This window comes from Crocodylus porosus, unplaced genomic scaffold (assembly GCF_001723895.1).
Source record: "Crocodylus porosus isolate Cpor-Errol unplaced genomic scaffold, CroPor_comp1, whole genome shotgun sequence".
Taxonomy (NCBI): Eukaryota; Metazoa; Chordata; order Crocodylia; family Crocodylidae; genus Crocodylus; species Crocodylus porosus.
The window spans coordinates 36394336-36412652 of NW_017728931.1; the positions used below are offsets into that span (position 1 = coordinate 36394336).

The 18317-nt window shown below is 47.3% G+C and overlaps 1 protein-coding gene and 1 long non-coding RNA gene across 3 annotated transcripts in view; one reads left to right on the forward strand and one right to left on the reverse strand.

Annotated features, from left to right (window-relative positions):
• IQSEC3 (IQ motif and Sec7 domain 3) overlaps positions 1–18317 on the reverse strand; it is a 147588-nt gene that overhangs the window by 66219 nt on the left and 63052 nt on the right. The window lies entirely within an intron of this gene.
• Positions 1316–12134, forward strand: LOC109316477. The gene is made up of 3 exons (XR_002102851.1): positions 1316–1328; positions 4418–4419; positions 12042–12134. It is a non-coding gene; the product is annotated as an uncharacterized LOC109316477 (long non-coding RNA).

The following is an 18317-nucleotide window of genomic DNA, read 5'->3' on the forward strand; positions in this document are numbered from 1 at the left end:
AATGGCTTTTTAAAAAGGAAATTAGTGTGGATGGAGTGAGGAGGGTGGCATTCACTCCATCAGTACCTGGAGCTTGGGGAACCCCAGCAGCAAGAGGTTCACCTTCAGGAACACCAGCTTCTCCACCAAACCAGGATCCAAGCAGGTATGGTGGGGTGTCACTACATCCCCAGCAATGCTGAACACTCTCTCACTTGGAACACTGGTCAGTAGACAGGGCAGGTGTTCATAGGCAAACATGGCCAGATTTGGCCACATCTGGTTGTGGCTTGTCCAGTAGGACAAGGGGTCGCACAGTGGCTCCACATCCCAGGCAAGATAGGCAGCCACCAAGGTCTGAGTGCTACCTGCCTGATGGTGGGGTCTGGTGCCTCTGGATCCCACCATGGAAGCCATGCCCTTGGCCCACATTGACAGTGCCTGTAGTGGAGGAGGAGACTGGCTGATGGATGGCATACTAGCATGGGACAGTGGATGCCCCTCTTCCACGTCCCCCCGCCTCTACCATTCTGCCTCCCTGACTCTCTTCACCAGCACCTCCATCCAGTGATTCAGGCTTTGGCTGCTGCATATGCTGCCCTTCACCCTCAGGTCACACATGGTGGTCAGCATGTGGACTGTACTGGACCACAAGGGATCAAGCCATTTCCTGATGGCTTCCTTCAGCTCCCTCATCAGTGCTTGGACATCTTCTGACAGCGGCTTGCCCCATCCAGGAACACTGATCCCCTGGAAGCTCTCCATTTGGCTCTGAAGTTCCCTCACTATGGGGATCACCTGGCTAAGGAGGGCATTGTGAGTGCTGAGGGCCTTGGTGGCTTTGAGGAAGGGCTTGAGGACCACCAAGATCTGGGAGATGGTATCCCACTCAGCTGTATTAAGGGGGCCAGTAAGCCCAATCTCCCTGAGCCATGGATGGCCTTTTGTTGCTCCACCAGCTTCTCGAGCATCAGGTCTGTGGAGTTCCACCGAGTCTCCACATCCTGCATGATTCTGTGCTGTGGGATGTTCAGATCTGCTTGTTTGTCCCACAGCATCTTGCCCTCCTTGATCCTCAGGTGGACGTAGCCTGCCACCTTCCCACATTTGGAAATGAGCATGTTGGTGGTGCTGGCAATGTCACTGGCAGCCCTGTCCCCCTCCAAGGCATCCCTGACAATGAAGTGGAACTTGTGTGCCACACAGCATAGACCACCTTGACCATATCGGCCCCATTATTGGTGACCATGAACCCACGGGTGAGCTCGCCCTGCCCTATGAGCCACCCCTGCACCAAGCAGTTCATAGCCCCCGTGATCTCTGTTGCCATGTGGGACTCATCTTTCACTGTGGCTTGAAGGAGAGACCACCAACAGTCTGACTGGTGCCAGGCTGAGGAGGAGCAAGGGCAAGGGGGTGGTGCCTGTGGTGGTGCTCATGTGTTTTGTTCCCTTGTCCCGGCTGCTTTTGGCTTGGCAGTGCAGGCAGATAGCATATGTGGGATTATCTGCAAGCTCAAAATGATCCCAGACCACACTACCCACTTGATTCTGGGGTGCAGGTGCATATGTGGATGCTGCACTTTCCCCCTTCTCAGCAGGCAGAGGCACACCAACAGGAGGGGTGGACTCAGCTGAGCTGCTTTCCTCCGCAACCTCTACCTCAGCCTCCTCTGAAGTGCCTTCTGGGGAAGGAGATCTGGCTCTAGGGGAAACTTGAGGGGTGTGGAGAACAAACTCAGCTGATTCCCCCTTCTTCCCCAGAATTTGCCTTGCTATGGCACTCAGCTCCAGCTCCAGCTCCAGCTCTTCGTCTGGCACTGGAAGGCTCAGCATGGGAAGTGAAATGGGGATGAAAGAGACTGTCATGCTGGTGCTGGTGCTGCTACTTGTTGTCATGGTGGTGGTGGTTGGGGAGGGGGTGGTTATGGCTGGTGAGCTTGGTGGGGATGCAGTCTCAGGCACAGACAGTGGCACTGGCACTACTCCCCTCTCTTTCCTGCTTGTGGAATCCACATCCCTGCTAGTTGCAGGAAAAAGGCTGAGTTTCAGGTTGTGGGGGGACTTACAACTTGCCCTCAACCCTCTCTTCTGCCCCTCCCTGAATGCTTGTCAGCTACCTTTCCATTGCATTTCATGGTGTATTTTATAGTGTCTTGCTTTTATACAAATATATGAATGCATCTGCTTTCCTATATAAATTCTCTAAGGTGTGTAGTCTTCTATGCCACATGGTATAAATGTATCTGCCTTCCTATATAAATTTTGTAAGGTGTGTAGTCTATGCCGCAAGGTATAAATGTATCTGCATTCCTACGTAAATTCTCTAAGGTGTGTAGTCTATGTCATAAGGTATAAATGTATAGAAATAAAATATAAATGTCTCTCCCTTCCTATATAAATTAAATTCTAAAGTGCAATATCCAATATAATTGTAAAATTGAAAAGAATACATCAGTGAATATAATAATAAAATAAAAGCATCTAGAAGAAAGCAAAAGGTATTCTGGAATCATTCAAGTAGGAAATCATTCAGATCAATGCTAGTAGTTGCCTTCATTGTCTAATGCTCCTGAGCTGCTGGAAGACAGCTCAGTAACTGTCAGAGCCCAAGGCAGAAAGCAGGCCAGTTTAAACAATGCTGCCTTTTATGCTGTTTTTCCATCCCTCCCCCAGAGCACTGGAATTGGAAGGGGCCTCAGGAAAGGATTACAGTCACTGGCCAGCTACACAGTCAATATGAGAGCAGTCCTTCCCCCCCCTCTTCCCCCTCCCTCTCCTTACTTTCTGTTTCCCTGCAGACAAACCCAGCTTGAGCTTTGAAACTCAAAATGTTTTGACTGCCCTCATTTCATTTTGAGGCTGTTTCAAAGCCCTTCGTTTCATTTTGATTTCACTGTTTTGAGCTTGAAACGAGTCGAAACAGTGTCAAAATGAAACAGCTGGTAAAATTTCACACAGCTTTTATGAACATAGTGTGACTTGTGGTCAATAGGAACTGCACTCACTTATATATTTGGTCCAATGTGGGTTGCATTTGCTAATGCCAAAGCTGAATTTCATCCAGGTAGTGCTGGAGATGATAGAGGCATCAATCAAAGCAACAGATTTATTATTGTTATCTTCCCCTATTTGCAACTTTCCCTGCTTTATTTCACTGCTGTACCCCTGGCAAGTCAGTCACATGCTGTTTCTCATACCCACTGACTGTTTAATCACAGCACATTATAGCATGTTATCATTCACATCTATTTTCTATTCCATGGTCATGAAACTTGCACCACTCTACATCTTTACTGAGTTTGGCCCATATGTTTCCTTCCACTGTTGAACTGGGGCTGCGTTTGGTAGAGCCTGGTCCACATTCTTTATTCTTCGAACAGAACTCTTGACGAGCATGGCTCTGGTCTCACTCCCACTTCACCATGGTCTAACTTCCTCCCTTCTTCCAGAACTTTGTACAAGTTCCCCTCTTTCTAATTTTGCACTTAGAGAGAGCTAGTGTAAGAATGGGTTGAGAGGATGGGAGGAGATTTATGTGCCACCAGTTCAGACCTTGTTCAACCCAGAATTTGTAGAACTAAGCCCCAGTGGAAGCAAGCAAAGGCATGGGGTACATCTTCTAAGAGGCAGGGTAAAAGCCATTAATGCAGATGACCTTCAACCAGTGTAAGCTGCCTGCTTGCCTGCCTGGGAGTTTTATATTATCCATCACCACTGTAGCATATATACAGTAGGGGTTTAGACCAATGCTGCTATACTGCTTAGTGGGTACATCTACATGAGATGCTTTACTGAGCCTTAGACTAATCTAATGCATAGTAAAGCATCACTGTTTACATGTGCACAGCAATTACTGCCCAGTATATTAGTCTGTGCCATTTTCTAATACCTGTAGATACAGGTACTAGAAAAACAGCACATTAATTAATGTGCTGTACCACATGTTTAAATGTTGACTGGGAGTAAATCGCTGCCTCCCAGCCATGTGGTGATTGGGACGGGTCCCAGTCTCCATGTGGCTGGGAGGCAGCTGCCCACCTAGCTGGGACAGCTCCTCTCCCCCCTGGGGCCAACCCAATCTCCCCTCCAAGCTGACTCCCCCTTTCTGCCCCCCACAGCCCTCCGGAGCTTGGGACTTAGCCACTGTGCCCCCTGCCAGCCTGAGGCCAGCACTCAAGGGAGCCTGGAGTTCCCCCTGGCTACTGCAGGGGGATGCAGTAAGGCAGGAGCACAATTTGCTTAATATGCTCCCAGTGGGGGAACACATGTAGACATGCACCGATGGGTGCTTTAATGAGCCTGTAATTTCTGCGCAGAAAATTTAAGCGCATGAATTGCATGTGTAGTCACACAGTGACATCACAGTGTACATTGGCAATGTGTAGGAGGTACACACGGGTGCACGTGCACCCCCTGAGATTGGCTGCCACTGCCAGTGGTGCCTCCAGGTGGTCGCCTCTTGCCTCTGCTCCCCCCCTCACCACCGACGGCAGCGTCTGCAGACAGTCACCAATTGCCACTACTACATGCCCACTGCTGCCACTGCCATAGCTGCCTGTGGGCAGTTGCCGTGCCCCCTTAGCCTCAGGCGGCACACAACATTCATGACAGTGTACCAGGATTTAGAGTCTATGAGCTTATCTTCAAATTTGCTCCAGTACCAATATCCTGTAAATGGTGCACTTATGCCTCCATTTTGTGGGTTTCAGCTACTCCTTATACAGAATACAAGTGTCCCTTAAAAACAAATTGAATCACAGAGGAAAAAATGACATGTAAAACAACTCACATTTGATTTTTAAACACAATCAGTGCTTGCAAAACATCATGCTGCAGAATGGGTGCTCATCCGTACTTTCAAAGGAGTTGTGAGCATAGGTCATGCAGGTTAGCCCAAGGGGATATCTTATGTGAGGTAAGGAACTTGCCACATATGTTACCCAAGGATTTTCATTGAGATTATCAAGTCAGTTGCACAATACTTCTGGAACACATCTAGAGAATCTCTGCTTCCCCTCTTATCCTTCTTTCCTTCTTCCCAACAATGATTCCCAGTTCACCAGCCCCAGGAGCATGGGGCTTAGTTTGTGGAAGTGCAGCCTTTTTTGCAGCTGCCTACTGTGTCTATGCAGTGGATACCACGGGGTTTGCATTTCCATCCTGTCTGCGCAGCTTAGAACCAGGAGAAGATTCTATAGCTTGTCACTGCAGAGAAGATTGTATGTGGCTACATCTTGCATGGCACCTGCATATACCAATGGGGTGTGAAAAGTACCAAGTGGACATTGAAGAGGAGGGAGCCTCATTCTCTGCAGGGTTTAATTACTTTTACTTTAACCTCCGACCCCTCTTGCCTCTGCAATGTTTAGTAAACATGACCTTTTAGAGGAGGAAAAAACAGATGGCATCCTGCATTAGTGTAACTGCCCGCTCAGTGCCCCAGGAAAGAGAAACTTGGCTTCTTAGCAGCAGTCTTTCTGCCACTTTGACTCAGATCTCTTGGCTCTTTGTCCCCAAGGCAGGTTTGAACATCACTGAATCTGCTGACAAAAGCCTGCCGGTGCAACCAAGCAGAAGAACTCATCCCATCTTAGCAGTAAAATTCTATCAAGGCCAGGAGGCAGGAGGGTCTGCATGGAGAGGGAAACATGTAAATTCCCCCAAATTTTACCTCCCCACAAGCTGAGACAAGGAGACAACTCAGGTTGTATGGAGCTGGAGATGATACAGCATGCAGGAAGTTGTGTGAGCCTGTTGGATTAGGCATTAGTATTGTTTATGCCTCTCAGTAACTATGGTGTTCCTCTTAGGAAACAACTGAAAATTAAAATTAAAGGTTATTAAGGCGGAACCTACCTCAGATGATACGTCTCAAGTTTTGGAGATAATAATGCACAAAGACTTGGTTTCTGGCCTCCTATATTTCTGTCTCCATAATCAAAGCAGCACAGCAGCTTGCTGTAATATTGACAGCAGCCCATGGTGACTGACCATCTTTTGTGTGAACCTCAGGAGAAAGAAATTCAGTCACCTTCAACAGGCACAGCAACATGATCTCAATTTACTGTCTCCAACAAATGTATTCCAGTCAACATCAACCAGCCTTAGAAACGGAGTTTAGATCTGTATTCAAACTTACCCAAAGTTCAGATCCAGGGTTTAAGTTGAGCTCATTGTCAAAAGAGACTAAGACTGAAACTTCTGGGTTAAAGAGCTTTCTCACCATCAATTCCTCTATCATATCATCATCACTAGTGTAGACCATTTGAGCAATGCCTTGTGCCCCATAACAGCCAAAGCATGTCATGACAAGGTCACAACAGTTTTCAACCCAGTGTCACCACCTTTGCCTTCTTCATGCTCTTATTCCTTCTAGGTCATTTCACTTCACAGGACTTCAGTCTTTTTATTCTGCCTCTTCATTATAATGGTGGAAGACATGGCTGAATGTCGTAAGCTTGTTTGTCATGTCTAGACTTTCTGGGCCTACAGGTATTAATTCCATCTCAGCTTTTTATCGCTGTAAGGCAGATAAAATGAATTCCGTTCTGCAGTTTTCTGGATATGTATCCTTTAAACAAGCTCATTAAAAGACAGGAATTGGGACTGACATCCAAGATCCAATGGCACTTCTACATGAGGAATCAGAGCCACAGCTGATGCAAATTATTTTGGCTCCAATGTACTCCACTGCAGTCATGTTGATATTCACCAACTGAGAATCTGACCCTAGCAGTACAGCTATGATTTTCAAATAATCTCATAATATAGTCATAGTGCTATTGGGTTGTGTCCATGCAGCAGCATTTCTGTCTTCATTATAGATCAACCACCCATCATATGCATCCATTATATCAGTGCATGATGGAAATCCCAGGCAGCTACCAACCCCACAAAAATATGGGACAATCCCCCAAAACCCCATTACAGAGGCATGGCTGGGGGTTAGCAATCTGCACATTAAAACAATGGGATAGCAACCTACTTTGAGGAAGGGGCAAATGTGTCAACCAAGCCAAGAGTGATGCATGGCTATTGCTCCACTTACTAATACAGTTAGTGTCCTTGTAGTCTGCTCACATGACCAATGCCTACAGATAAACACAAACTACCTGGGTGATATGCTCAGTTAAAGGTTATTTAGACTCCCATAATGTGTACAGGGGCAGACCAACTCTGAACTCCTACTCTAGTATTCAGGCTTTCTGAAAGCCAATGCCACTTTCGTTAAAGTGCCTAATATAAATCTAAAAGCCTAATTTTAATTTCAACGTGCATGTTGAAAGCTTGTAGTCACAGGGAAGATGGGGGCCTAAGAGTGTAAACTCAGCCCACTCCCTAAATGAGACTTCCTCTTACTTTATGTAGCATGCTACTGGATTTTGCCCAACCTACCAAAGGAAGCAGCATCAAATATGTCACTCATGTTTCTTCCAGCCAGCACAATGCAAACTAAATGCATATGGTGTCTAGGACAGAGCCAAAGAGACACAAGCATTTGAAAATGGAGAGAACACACATTCATATTTCAGTGATTTTACTAACTGGAGCTGGGAATGATCCCCAGCTGGGCATGGGAAGAGCACTCGGCCAAATCCGAACGGTTGCAAAGCTGCCTTATGTGCGTGGATGAGCTCTATATGACCCAAGATGCCTATGGACCACCAAGAGGTAAAGCACCACTGGACCTGGTACTGGCTAAAGGGGCTGATCTAGTCAGCAACCTAAAGATGGAAGGAAAGCTGGGAGACAGTGACCATGAGCTGATCACTGTTACTATCCATCACAAAGCTGGCAAGTCAATCAGCAATGCAGAAGTCCTTGACTTCAGGAAAGCTGACTTTGATAAGCTCAGGAGGCTTGTTGTCAAGGCCCTAAGGGACCATGACTTGACAGGGAGAGGAGTCCAAGAGGAGTGGTCACTCCTTAAGGGAGTGATACTGGAAGCACAAGGGATGTCTATCCCATCTCGGAGGAAAGGTAGCAAAAAGGTACAGCAACCCCCTTGGCTCAGCAAGGAACTTGTGGACCTACACCAAAAAAGAGAGGCTTATAAAGGATGGAAGATAGGAATCACCACAAAGGAGGATTACTCTGCACCGGTCCATACCTGTAGGGGGCGAACCAGGAAATCCAAGCCTGCAACCAAACTCCACCTGGCTACATGTATCAAAGACAATGAAAATTCCTTTTTTAGCTATGTGGGGAGCTGGAAGAAAAGCAAGGGTAACAATGGACCCCTGCTAAATCAAATGGGACAACTGACAACTGACACCCAGGAAAAAGCCAACTGCTTAATGGGTACTTCGCGAGGGTTTTTCATCAACCCAAAAGAACCACCCTGTCTAGCATGATGCAGGACTGCCTGGGTGAGGGTGAGTTTATATGCAGCATCGCTGTAGACCTTGTAAAGGAACACCTTCAGAGGCTGGACACCTTCAAGTCATCAGGTTCTGACAGATTGCACCCCAGAGTACTTATGGAGCTGGCAGAAGTCACAGCACAGCCAGTGGCAAAGATTTTCAAAAACTCCTGGCACTCAGGTGAAGTACCTGAAGATTGGAAGAAGGCCAATGTGGTGCCCATTTTCAAGAAAGGAAGGAAAGTAGATCCAGGGAACTACAGGCCAATCAGCTTGACCTCAATCCCTGGAAAGATGCTAGAAAAAATCATCAAAGAGTTAATTCTTGACAAGCTGGTTGATGGCAACATCCTGAGGGACAGCCCGCTTGTGTTTTTTTAGATAGGTCTTACCCGACCAATTTCATCTCCTTCTATACCAGGTCATATATCACCTGGACAAAAGAGAAAAGATTGACGTCATATATCTAGATTTTTAAAAAGCCTGTGATCTAGTGTCCCATGATCTCCTCTTGGAAAAATTGGCCAACTATGGCCTTGGCTACATCACAGTCCAATGGCTGGGGAATTGGCTCTGATGCCAGACTCATAGAGTGGTGGTCAACAGAAGTGAATCACCTTGGCACTCTGTGACCAGTGCTGTCCCTCAAGGCTCCGTTCTTGGACCTGTTCTCTTTAATGTCTTTATCAATGACATGGATACTGGTGTCAGAAGTGGACTGGCCAAGTTTGCTGATGACACCAAACTGGGGTAGAGCATCCAAACCTGAGGATAGGCTGGTGATCCAGGCTGACTTGGATAGACTGAAAGAGTGGGCAGATACAAACCTGATACCATTCAATAGCAACAAAAGTAAGGTACTCCAGCTTGGGAGAAAAAAAACCCTACAGCATGTTTATAGGCTCAGCAGTGCTACGCTCGCTAGCACCAAGGCCGAAAGAGACTTGGGGGGTCATGACTAACCACAGGATGAACATGAGCCACCAATGGGATGTCACAGCTGGTAAAGCAAGCCGAACTCTGGCTGGCATCCATAGATGCTTCTCAAGTAAATCTCAGGATGTCATCCTCCTGCTGTACTCAGCCTTAGTGAGGCCGCAGCTGGAGTATTGCATCCAATTCTGGGCTCCACAATTCAGGAAGGATGTGGAGAAGCTTGAGAGCATCCACAGGAGAGACACATGCATTATCAGAGGACAGGAAAACAGGCCTTATGAAGAGAGGCTGAGAGCCATGGGACTCTTCAGCCTGGAAAAGTGCAGGCTCAGGGGTGAACTGGTGGCAGCCTATAAGTACATCAGGGGCGTGCTTCAGGATCTGGGGGAATGTCTGTTCACCAGAGCACCCCAAGGGATGACAAGGACCAACTGTCACAAACACCTCCAAGACCATTTTAGGCTGGGCATAAGGAAAAACTTCTTTACTGTCCGAGCCCCCACGGCCTGGAATATGCTCCCTCCAGAGGTGATGCAAGCATCTACTTTGGACTCCTTTAAGAAGTGTTTGGATGCTTATCTTGCTTGGATCCTTTGACTCTAGCTGACTTCCTGCCCTTGGGGCAGGGGACTGGACTTGATCTCTTGAGGTCCCTTCCAGCCCTAATGTCTATGAAATCTCATCTCAAGTGATGTTCCTCTCATCACTTTGGTATGGTCACTGCCTTGAAGATCCTCCTCCTTCCTACAGCACCCACAATACTCTTCTCATTGCCACCTTTACCCCATTGTTACTGGTCCTTCATCCCATCATCTTCTTAGTATGACAATCACCCCTTAGCTGGGCATTCTCAAAGGAGCCTAATGGAATTAGGTGTCCAAACCTCACTGAATTTCAGTTCCCATTCATGCAGTTGAAATTCTCTCTGACCCTGAGTTTCCCTTCCCTCAAAGGAAGCAGCATCAAATATGTCACTCATGTTCCTTCCAGCCAGCACAATGGAAAGGGGGTGAGCTCCATTCTTACCTGCTACTCTCACATAGAGATACCAAGATGCATACAGTCCCGAGTTGCAACACTTTCCCCCACCTTCAACATCAGCTGTTTAAAGAGGCCAGATAGAGAGCTGTGAGCTGTTGTGTGGTCCACTCATCTCTTAGGCTGTCATAACTAAGCTCTCTTCCTACAAGATCTGAAAGCCTGTCAGGGCAACCTGTGGTATAGAAAATGGAATGGGGAGGGGGAGGGTTGTGGAGCACAGCAGCACTTTTTCCAAAAGAGTGTAATGCTATTTTGGCACAGATCCTGCCTCATCAAGGGACCAGCAAAAGATGGACCAACTCTATCATGCATAGGAAGAAATCACCCAATTGCCACCTCTAGGCTTGCATTTCTCTATGGCAGAACCTGATGTGCAACAGAGTCTACATGGGAAAAGAAAAAAAGAAAGGATGAAGAGCCCATGCCCGGAGTTTTCTGTGACTGTGCATCAGTCTCTGACTCTTAGAGAAATACACCCCTCACCCCAGCCCTTCAAGATCCCCCAGTGTCCCACAAGAATCTTGCAGAATCTGGAGTGAGAGGCTTACATCTGTTTTCCCCTGGATCCTGTCTACTGTCTGTTCCTGAAGAAAGGAATGGATAGAGAATGTCATTTCTGCCATTCCTTACCCTCACCTGAAAGTTAGTGTAACACAGCACAAGTTGTTACACTAACAGGCACAAGTTAGTGTAACAGGCACAACTGCCTGATTGGGAACAGGACCCAGCTATTTGTGATAAAAGCAGGCCCTGAGCCATGGAGCCAGCAGTCTGCTGCAAGCAGCTAAGGAGAGAGGACAGCTGGCTGGAGCTGCTGCTCATAACATCTTGGAGGTACAGGGCAGCAGCTATGGGGAAGGTGGAAGCTCCCAGTCCTGGGGCATGACCTAAAACTACACCCTGCTGGAGTTGGATGGTGTGGTGGGACTTCTGATGGCAGGGCAGTCTCCAGGAAATGCCATACCTGTGCCTTCCCAGTGAAGGGTGAGTATGGGGTGCCAGAAAGCCTCAGTCCCCACCACCTTGCAGGTTACCCCATAGAGGGGAAAGGCTAGAGGAGCACACCCCAAAGACAAAGTAAGGGCCCAGGTTACTGTGGAGCCTGAGACAAGGTCCTGGTCAGATGAAGGGGCCAGAGACAGCTCAGGTCCACAGTGAGGCCTGAGGCGCACTAAGGAAGATGGGTGTGAGGCTTCAGGGGGGTGGGATTTGAGGCCCAGTGTTGGGTAGGAGAATTGAGGCCCAGTCTCGGGCAAGGGGATTGAGGCCATGTCAGGCAGGGGATTGTGGCCCAGTGTTGGCAAGGGATGAGGCCCCAGTGTAGGGGTGTGAGGGGACCAAGAGGGTTCCAAGCTGAGCAGGGAGCCCAAGGAAAAGGGAGGGGCTGGGAGAGCCAAATGGGAGTAAGATTGAGAGTCCAGTGTGAGGACATGAGAATTGAGAGTCCCAGGATAAGGGCACAAAGATTGTGAGCTCCAGTGTGAGGGCACAGGAGTGAGAGTCCCGACGTGAGGCAATGGAGTGAGGGTTCTGGTGTGAGGCACGGGAATGAGAACCCTAGTATGGGGGCACTGGATCACAGGCTGGGTGTTAGGCCATGGATTCCATCTGCAAGAATTGGGACACGGTCTAAGGGATGTTTTGGAGCTGTGTAGATAAAATCCTTGGTATCAGGGCAAGTAAATGGGCAGCCTCCCACCTGGTTAACATCATCCAATTAGTATCATAAAAGGCATGGCAGGAGAGGTAGGTGGGCAGTTAGCTCTGAGACAAGTGGGTGGACCAATGATTCAACCAGCTCTGGGACACCCACTTGTTACAGTTGGGCAAGGGTGCCTGAAAAATTGCTGCAACTGTTGTTGGGAAGAAGGGGCAGTGAGCTGCCTGTTCAGGGGTTCATGCCAAGTGTCCGGTCCCATGGAACCCCTGTTAGAGGGCCAACCTGCTGATCCTGTCCTTGAAGCAGACCTGCTGCTTCTGTTGCTGCCTCCTGGGTAACCTGATTGATAGCATCAGAAGAATTTTCTAAAGTCACACTATTTTTCTGCTAGAAGTTTCCAAAAGCTGCTGGTGCCTGGTGGGAAATGATGTTAAAAACTGTCTTTATAGAAAGAGTTCTATCTAAATCGTATGTTTCCATATTTGCCCTAAATCGCCACACTCTCTCTCTCTTCCTTCTTCTACCTTTGGCCTGAATCTGTGAGCAACAGAAAGCTAGTTGTGCCCACAGAAGTCAACAAAAGCAACAGGTGCTTGGCCCCTATACAGTTCAAGCCTTTTATTATTAAAGGCAACAGTACTGAAGGTGGGTTTCTCTTCTGTAGTTCACCTGTCCTTGCTGCCATTCCCATGTTTTGGCATCCTTCTTCAACTCCTATGATTGTAGCGTATGGGCTAAAGCAAAGTCTTCACCTGGAACAACTCCAGTTCTGAGAACTCCTGAGCTGGTTCCTGATACAATGAGGCTTCTCTATTTCTATCTCAACTACACCTCTGTCAAGCCATTTATACCCCTACTTCTGTCTCTATTAGGCAAATTCAAAAGCCAAGATACAAACATCCCCATATTTGGGGGAGAATTCAACTCTAGGCCCAGACATTGCAATTGATCCAGACATTACAGTACATCTTTTTACTGAGCTAAAAGAAGTTCCCAGTCATCAGTGAGCCTGGGGAATTTGTAGATCTGCAGCTGAACTTTGCAGGTTCGACCCTGCCTGTTTGTGGTATCCCCACAGCAACCAATTGCAGTACCTCAAGCAGAAGATTATTAGGTCTACAGGGACGGAAGAATAAGAAATAGATGAGATGTTAAGAAACAAAAATCTTTGCTTCATGCTGGTGACCTCAATAAGGAAAATAAATGAGAAAGGAGCACAAACAATATGTGCTAGCAAAGCAGAATTGCTGCTGGAACTTCAGAATTGTTGCTGGAATATGCTCACAGAAGAAATTTGCAGAAAGCAATAGGTAGATGTACAAGTAAGAAATAAAACTCTTATTCATGATCCTATACTCCAGGGTCCTTGTTTCACTCACCAAGAAGTGGGTGGTCATTAATATCAGGACATGACACAGTAGATGTACGTACAAGTGGCAATATAATGAAATTCTGTTGTGCAAATGTAGCACACAAAAAAGAAGGCAATTATATGGTATATGACTGATCACAGGGATCATAAGGGAAAGGGACCTAGGAAGGTCATCTAGTTCAGCCCCCTGCTCAAGACAGAATCATCCCGACTAAACCATCTCAACCAAGTATCTGTCTAACCTGCTCTTGAAAATATCCAGGGATGGAGATTCCATAACTTACCTGGGTAGCCTGTTCCACTGCTTGACCACCCTCATAGTAAGCAAGATCTCCTCAATTTCCAAACTAAATTTCCTCTGCTGAAATTTGAGGACATTGCTCCTAGTCCCATCCTCTATGGCCAAAAAGAATAATCTCTCTCAATCCTTTATAATCCATCTTCAGGTATTTGAAAACTGTTATCCTGAGGCTTCTCTTTTCCACTCTAAATTATCTTAATCCCAGTTCTTTCATCCTGTCCTCATAGGTAATGTTTTCCACACCTCTAGCCATTTTTCATAGATTTCATAGTTTCTGTACACATTAGGGCTGGAAGGGACCTTTGAAGATCATCAAGTCCAGCCTCCTGCCCCAGGGGCGGGAAGTGAACTAGGGTCAAAGGATCCCAAGGGGTCACAGGTCAAAAGATTTTTGGATTTTTGTTGTTCTCTACTGGATTCTTTCTAATCTGTCCACATCTTTCTTGAAGTGCAGGGCCCAAAACTGTACACCCACTTAAGTCCTCACTAGTGCTGAACAGAGCAAAAGAATCATTTTCCTGGACTGGCAAGTGACACTCCTGTTAATACAGTCCAGTATGCTGTTAGGTTTTTTTGCAACAAGATCAGTATACTCATTTCCTGGAGGATAACAAACCTTCATATGGCATGTCCTTCAGTTCTTGAGTGGTTATCAAATCTCAGTCCTAGGCTACAGTTGTTGTTGTTCTCCATATGAGAATGAAAGTGGTACCTCCCCAGGGATAGATAAAAAACATGACCATCCTTCCTCCCTGGCATTGCCTATTGTATATATATGTTCTCCAGAGGAGCCTGGAGTAGCAGATCCTTGCTTTAGCGAATTATTCAATTCCCAATTACAGTAAAATCTCACTTATGTTATCTGGCATAAGTGGGTAATGGGGGTGCCTGTAAGCTGAACGTGCCAGTTACCTGAGGCACAGGGTTTCTGGCCAGATGCAGAGCAGGGGGGAGGAGCGGGGAAGGAGGTGGCGGCGGCCATGCACAGAGTGGCGGCAGCATGGGTGGTGGGTAGCAGCCGCTACCACTGCCACGTGCAAACTTTCCTCCCCTGCACTCCCCCCCCCGCACAGCAGGAGGCAAAGCAGCGCTGTGCCGTGTGCATCCCACTGTTTTCAGCAGCACAGTGGGAGGCAAAGTGGCATGGTGTGGCACCTTGTGCATCCTGCCACTTTTGCCATGGCACCGAAATTCTGATTAATAAGGTATTCTGGTTGGTGAAGTACCAGATAACAGAGATTTTACTGTACTTCGATAGCTCCAGCTTTAGAAAGCACCAGAACAATAGCTGCTGCTGCAGTTTTATGGATTTCCAGAAGGATGATGCCAAGTGACTGAGCAGAATATCAGATGGTCCAGAGGCAAAATCAGAGGTGTGTTTTACAAAGCGAACTAAAACAGATATGTGAGAGGAGCCCTGGGATTTAACAGTGTGATGTCATGGAAGGCATATGCCACTGAGACCTCTCAACAGCAAGCATTCACCATTGTCTTGTGCTAATGCTTTTCAGAGTTACAGACAACTGTTTTCCAGTGACTTTGTACCACCTCAGATTGAAGAGAAATTGTAAATAGACAAGATTAACAGGTGGCTCAAATGAAGACACATGAAGAGGCTGAGACAAACCACCTTCCACATTAGAGAGGATTTTCTAGTGTGTATTCAAGCATAAAATGGCTTCCTCCCTCTTCAGGAATTTGAGAGCACCGGTTCCAAAATCTGTGACCACAAAGAACCATGCATAAAGGACCATTTCCAACTAGGAGACAATCTTCCATCTATGTATTTTAGATACTTAGTAATTCAGAAACATAGCAAGAAGGCATTTCACCCTGACTGCAGGAGAAGTTGGGCTGGAGTTGACACTAAAGTCTGGGAAGAATGAATTGTACCTTTCCTCATCGGTAATCAGTGCCAAGGTTCAAGGTAAAAGCCAGTCTGTAGCGGTGACTAATCTGGCAGGCAATATAGGAATGGGTATACAGCTGTTTGAAGTCTAATCTGTATTGAGTTAGAGTTTAATTGGTCTGTAATCATGAAGTAAACACTTACTTGTTCCATTGATCATGTTTCAACCATGATCTAAGCAGCATTTTATACACAGGAAAGTTCAGTCTCATAAAGAACTAATACATGCAAATCCTATAGATTTAGCTTCCTTACCCTTCCCACAGATAGCTCCCATGCAAGCCTCTTCCTCATTCTTCTGGTAGAGACCAATTTAATCCAAGCCCTTCCACCTTCCCCCAAGGAAAGTTCATTGCCTCTCTCCATCCCCATGACAACCCAGCCTTATTTCTTCTCCTCCCTCAGCCTCTACACACCTGCAGACAGGGGAAAATCCCCCTCTGCTGCCATAAACCCAGATGGATCTTCAGCACCATCTAGGCTTCCACCTTCACCCCATCACACAGCTGTAGCTGGGATCTCATCTACTCTTCTGAAGGACCAAATTGGTCATGTCTCCATCCTAATCCCAGCATCCATTGCTACAGCAGTTCTACCTCAACCTCTTCATGGTTTTGTAGAACTTTTCTCATTACTGGCACAAAGCTGATTTTTCTTTTGATTTGCTATTCTACTCTGCAGGGGAGCCAGAGACTGCCTCCAAAAACCCCATGAATGGCAACTGGATGAACGCACCATTCCCTGCAATTGTCATTCCATCATTTCCTCTCATTATTCTAATAGAAACAAACCTTTCTCATCTCAGTCGCATTACCTCACACAAAGGCAAATGGCATGTAATCTTGTTAGAGATGGCTTGCTGCTGGACATGTTTTAAGGTCATTGTTCTGGGATGCCACACTCCACTGTATGAGACTGGAGGAAGTGGGAATGCAATTACTAGACTATTCAAATCCCCAGAATGAAGCCCTGCCATTAACAGCAGAAGCCAGCAAGAAGAGAGTGGTTCTTTTGTGAAATTATAGGTTTTGGCCAAATCAGTCTCTAATCAGCACCTAAGCAAAGCAGCAAGGCAAGCTGCTAGTGACACCCCTAGGAATTTCCCATCCTAGGTTGCCTGGCCCTGGGTATCACTGGTGCAAACCAGTCTAACAGCAAGGCAGGCTGCTACTGCCATCAACAGAAACCATTCTTATTCTTAGCACAGTGATATTACCTAGGAGCCTGTGTGAAAAACCAGGATCCTTGCTCCAAGACTCTGACACCCTGAATGTCAGTCTAACCCTTCACTCTAACATGGATCTGGGTACCTTTCACAGGCAGATCCAGGATTCTGTAACGTGGGGGTGTGGAAGTAGTGACTGGCATTGCAGGGGTGGCTGTAACTTTGCTATCAACTTCCTCAGCACCAGGGTGGGCAGACTATGCCATGGGGGTAGCAGCCAGTAACTCTTTTTTAAATGTACACATCAGTTAAAAAACCACCCCCACCACACTTGGCACTCTCTTCTTTCCCCTCCATGCTCAGTGGCATCTCCCCTCCCCTCCCTTCCCACCCCCCACACAGCCCACCACTGCCACTGTCCCCAGCTGACCCAGGAGTGCTCCAGAGCTGCTCCTGCCATACTCCAAGTAGGCTGCATAGGAGACCAGGCTCATCCAGGGGCAACAGCTGTGGTGTCAGTGGGCAAGTTCCCATTGCTGCTACTGGTGCTGCTTCTGCCCCCAGCTAAGCCTGGCTTCCTGCATAGCCTGGCTGGAATGGGGCAGGAGTAGCTCTGGAGGGGAGGGGATGGGCTGCTGAGCACAGAAGGGAAGGGAGGGAGGAATTCTTACTTGCTTTGGGGACTTAAAAGCATCCCCAGCTGCTGCTCCCGTGGTATGGTCCTAAAGAGCAGTGCTACCCCCTGCCTCTGGATCCTGCCTCTGCTATCTGTAATACCATCACAGAGTGTGGTCCTGCCCTGAGCAGGGGTTGAAATAAATGACCTCCAGAAATTGCTTCCAGACCTACTTGTTTATGATTCTGTGAAGCTAGCTGCTGGTCCTGCTTCCACAAGCCTGATATTATACTATGGACCTAAATAACACTGGCATTGTCTTAAAGTATAGGTCTGTTTGCTTATGACAGCTCTTTGCTCCTCAAGACTGTCCTGGTGATTCCTGACAGGTCCCCAAGTCAGAAAGCAAGGCAAGCAGATTCAACCAGGAGCAAAAGAAGGTCTAGGAGGGTGTCAGCTGTACTTGTGGCAGACAGTGAACTAGAGTACAATGAGCGGGAACAATTGTAAGTGCTTTGTTTTAGTTGATTTCTGGGGAACAGTCAAAGACTCATTGCTCCCCACCCATCTGCATTCAAAGATTTTTCAGAAGGGTCACAAAACGAAGAGTGTCAGTGTTATGGACTTGAGCTCAGGGAAACCACACAGACAGCAAACACCATCACAGACCAGAAGCAGAGGCAGCTGCTGTCCAGGCCCCTCTAAACTGCTAAATGCCCCACTGCTCTGTCTGGTGTCACCTGCCTACCCTTCTCCATGTCTCACAGTCCTGCTACCCCAGCCATCTGCCCTATCGCCCTGCTGGTATTCCTGCTACCCAGTCCCTGCTCTTACTGCTTTGAGCGACCTACGCCTATTTCTTTGTCTCAGGTGCTTCATATTCCCTTCACTTTTGCTGCTAAGTTATCTTCCCACTGTCCCCACCCCCAGTCCCATTGTCTGGATTTCTCCTCCTACTACCCCATGAGAGGAGG